Source organism: Penaeus japonicus, unplaced genomic scaffold (assembly GCF_977035675.1).
Source record: "Penaeus japonicus unplaced genomic scaffold, GWHDUDI00000001_assembly GWHDUDI00000003, whole genome shotgun sequence".
NCBI lineage: Eukaryota > Metazoa > Arthropoda > Malacostraca > Decapoda > Penaeidae > Penaeus > Penaeus japonicus.
Genome location: NW_028234405.1, coordinates 1,324,080 through 1,329,079, shown reverse-complemented (window position 1 = coordinate 1,329,079; position 5,000 = coordinate 1,324,080). Strand labels below are relative to the sequence as shown.

The 5,000-nt window shown below is 31.4% G+C and overlaps 1 protein-coding gene across 1 annotated transcript in view; it reads left to right on the top strand.

Annotated features, from left to right (window-relative positions):
- LOC122246557 (uncharacterized) overlaps window positions 1-5,000 on the top strand; it is a 34,814-nt gene that overhangs the window by 23,858 nt on the left and 5,956 nt on the right. The gene's annotated exons all lie outside the window — the stretch shown is intronic.

The following is a 5,000-nucleotide window of genomic DNA, read 5'->3' as shown; positions in this document are numbered from 1 at the left end:
AACGTTTTCTTTGAATCTAACAGAAAATGGGGATTTAATGATGTCTTTTTTCACTCTAATTGCTCGTCGGATAAAAAAGAAAAAAAAGAAAAACATATATATTACGGGTTTTCTTGTATGTTTCACAAATTTCTTAAGAAAGAAGAAGAGATAAGCAATAGATATCGTATATCACCAAAACAAATAAATTCTACGCGAAGACACAATGGCAGTCAGACGTAATAGATTTTTTTACCTCTAATATAAACAAGTAAAGTTAAATATCAAGGTTTCTTTTCTTCGGAAATATGCAATTAATACCAAATACTTATCAGAATTCTGAATATATCTGATATAAATGAAAAGCAAACCCTACCCATATCCGTTTGAACATAAATACAAGATCTATATTTTTTCTCCACATTGGAAAATCAACTCATACTTCCTCGATCACTCACACAAAGCCACAAACCTACATATATATACACATATACATCCCCAAAGTATATACAAACACCCCATACCCCCCCCCCCCTCATACACCCATCGCAAAAGCCACGCGCTGGGGACTTATGTGTATGGCAGATAACTTGGCTAACTTCCAGAAGAGTTCATGGCAACCAACCGGTCCCGTTCTGGAAGGGGCGCTTTCGGAACGACCCACTTTCATTTTTTTTTTTTTTTTTTTTACCCCATTGCGGTTTTTCCGTGGGGTCGTTGGCCTGACTTTCCTTCGGGTTGTCTCTTCTCTCTCTCTTTCTCTCTCTCTCTCTCTCTTTTTTTTTCTCTCTCTCTCTCTCTCTCTCTCTCTCTTTCTCTCTCTCTCTCGGTCTCTCTCTCTTTGTCAGTCTCAGTCTCTCTTTCTGTCTATCTATCTCTGCCCCCCCCCCCCCTCTTTCTCTCTTTTGTCTGTCTGTCTCAGTCTCTCTTTCCATCGATCTATCTCACCCCTCCCCCCCTCTCTCTTTATTTCCTTATCTCTCTCTCTCCCTCAGTCTGTTTGTCTGTCTGTCTCAGTCTCTCTTTCTGACTATCTCTCTCTTATCCTTCCCCCTTTCCCCTCTATCTCTTTCTCTCAGTCTCTCTCTCTTTCTCTCAGTCTCTCTCGCTCTCTCTCTCTCAGTCTCTCTATCTATCTCTGCCTCCCTCTCTTTTTCTTTTTCTTCTTTCCTTCTATCTCTCACTCTTTATCTCTCCCTATCACATAGTCTTCCCAAAGCTTAAGGAATCCTTAAGGATGCTATAACGTTATTTATGTTTCCAGATTTGATACGATTATGAAATATTAAGGGAGCTGGTGACATTTATATTTCCGGGTATATATATAAACACACACACACACACACATACACACACACACACACACACAAAACAACAACATAAAAAACAACGAAGAAATAGACATAAAAGAAAAAATACCAGGAACTATGCATACAATTCATTATATCAAGAACGCGAGCTAGAAATAAAAGTACATCCAAAGCATAGGATTATACATTCTTTAAACATAATCCAAGATGCCAAAGCACAGGATTAAACACCAAAAACATAATCAAAGATTCCAATCTCAATAGTCGCGTGTGATCCTAAACCTGTGATTGGAAAGGGAAGTCTTGACCGCACAAACACAGAGCTATTGATTTTTACTTTGGGAAAATTCCCGACGTTAAAGCCAACGGGAGTGAGGGAGTGAAAATATATTTTTTTTCTTTGTCTCTAAGGGTGACGAAATGATGTGATTGTATTTTCAACGAATGATAAATTGATTTAATAAAAAAGTGAGATACATAATCGTAATACGGGAATTAAAATGTGATTGTATGGAAATATGATTGTATTTCTATGTCGCTAAGAGTAACGAAAAATATGTTATATTATATCATGATTATATTTTCAACTAATGCTTAAAACTGATTAAAAAAAAGTGAGTCACATAATCATAATACAGTTAACAACAATACAAAACGGTCTTCAAAGAAGTTATCAGAAGCTTACGACGCGATAAAACAAAGACAACCACCAAAAAACTTCAGGATGGGAAATGCACTTGTTTTTCACTCATTAACTTCACTTACAACATTATGAAGAAGATAAAAATCGTTTCTATGTGTTCTTTACACTGAAGACCTCGTTGCAAGACATCTAGGTCAACTTGAATGCAACAATTTGCAAAGCCACATAACCTAGATGTGTCTTCGTCTAAATAAGTAAAAGTATAAGCATTCAGGATTTATTTTGTAGTGATATTTAGCAGACACGGAAAATGGGTTTATGATGGCGAAGGCAAAGTATAAATATACGTGAAAGAAGAAGAAGAAGAAGAAGAAGAAGAAAAAAAAAAAAATATATATATATTTTCATCAGAAGGCGAAGGGAAAGTGTAAATACTCATGAAAAAACAAATCAAAAAATAAAATAAGATATATATTTTCATCAGAATTACATGTAATTCTGTCAACTCAGATGTTGGTATATCATAAGAGATGATATTAATAATGTTAATACCAGGGGGAAAATAAGTGTTATTAGTAATGATAACATTGATGATAGTAATGATGATAATGACAATAATGGTCACAATAAATAATGACAAGGATAGTAATAATACCAAGGATAATAATAATGACAATAATATCAACAACAATGATAATGATTATAATAAATATAACATTATAAATATAACACTTAAATTAAAGATGATAATGATGATGATAACAGATAGTAATGGTGAATATCATAACATTAATGGTGATTGAAATAAATGCAATACTGATGATAATTATAATAACATTAGTGATAGTAGTGTTAATGATGATAATATTGATGATGTTGATAATGCTGATGATGATAATGATGATGATAAAAATTATGCTGATAATGATAATGATAATGGTTATGATGATAAAAATGATGATAATAATAACAATAATGATAAAGATGATAACAATATTGATAATAGTGATAAAAGTAATGATTGTAATAATGATAATAATAATAAATTGATACCAATGATAATAATGATAATTAGCGTTAATGATAATGATGAGGAAAAGTGACAGTGATGATATAAATAATAATAATAATCATGAAGATGAAAATAATGATAAGAAGAATGATTATTAAAATAAAAGCAATAAAAATCATAAAAAAATAAGAATGATAATGACAAGGATTTTAAACATAATAATAACATCACTGAAATTAACAAATATGGTGACAATACTAATATCACAAAGATTGATAACAAGGACGAGGATAACACTATCATAATTAATGATGACAGTCATAATGGTGATAACGATGATGGTATCAGTAAGAGATGATAATAGGAATAATGATAATAATAATGATTTTAAAAATGTCAGGATTAACATTACGATAGAATTGCTCGTAGAATAAATTTGCAATGGTCTTTTAATGGTAGCTTTATTGATAAAGTATATGCAAATATCATTATCATCGAAGTCAACATTGAATATTTAATTTACATTGATTGCATAAGCGTATTAGTCTTAACATTTGCAATCATATTGTTTTTATCATTTACAGTCGTTATCATTCTTATTGTTAATGCAAATATCAATATAACCGAAATCAACATTGAATATTTAATTTACATTGATTGCATAAGCGTATTAGTCTTAACATTTGCAATCATATTGTTTTTATTATTTACAGTCGTTATTATTCTTAAGAATTACCATATTGTATAGTTCTTATGATTTAGCAACATCATATAATCTAATATCTCACCCTCTGTTATCTCTTTTATCAAGTGCATCATTACATAGTTGCATTATTTGGATCATGACAAGACCAGGAATAATGGAGAGCTTTATGTTCCCCTCTCCCCTCTCCCCTCCCCCCCTGCCCCTCACTTGCAAGGTTTCATTGCCATAAACTGAACTGAAGTGACACAGATATTCGCAAGGCTGTGGTATATTAGATAAAGAAATTTCAGATTTTTGTTTCTATCTAAAAGGGTTTGGAATGTATTTAATTATATTGTGGTTTTAGACAATTAAAAAAAAGAAAAAGAAAAGAAAAAATAGAAGAAGAAAAAAAAAACATGTACATAGACGTGACTTTATACAAGAAGACTTCAGAATTGACTAATTAAGAAGACTTCAGAATTTATTAATTAAGAAGACTTCAGAACTGACTACTTAAGAAGACAAGAATTGACTAATTAAGAAGACATCAGAATTGACTGATTAAGAAGACTTAAGAATTGACTAATTAAGAAGACTTCAGAACTGAATACTTAAGAAGCCAAGAATTTACTAATTAAGAAGACTTCAGAATTGACTAATCAAGAAGACTTCAGAATTGACTAATCAAGAAGACTTCAGAATTGACTAATCGAGAACTTCAGAATTGACTAATTAAGACTTCAGAATTGACTAATTATATTGGTGTGAGATATTAGATAACAATACTACAGACAAAGGTCTCACATTGATATTAGATTTGATAAAATCTGAATAAAATCTGAACTATGAAATGGTCTATTCATATTGAATACAAGAGGCGCACATATATAATTTTGATTTATGTGAGGTCTTAGATTTCAAAAATAAAAAAAATGTACGGTTACTAACGAAACATTTAAGACGAACTAGTATCTGAATACGTCTAAATGTGCCTGACAATAAGTTACGAGAAAATTGTAACACATTCCTCTTTTGGGAATTATGGAAATATTAACCTTTGTGGTCTTCTTTCCGTATTAAGTATTTGTATTCTCTCTTGCCAGCGAAGTCAGAAGTGTGTTGTTATTTCTATGTATATTTACAGAGGCAGACCTTTTATCGTCAACAATAAAGATTTGTTTTTGTACTCGACACAAAGAGACAAAGAAATGTCGAATTAAATGGATGTTGGCAGTAAGCATAATGGGAAATTTAGTAGGCAAGGCAGACACATCTTTATTATAAAAAATAATAAACCTTCATGATTTAGACTCTATTTCATACGAAGCAAAACTAGATTACTTCGTCTAGCTTCTGTAATTCAATGAT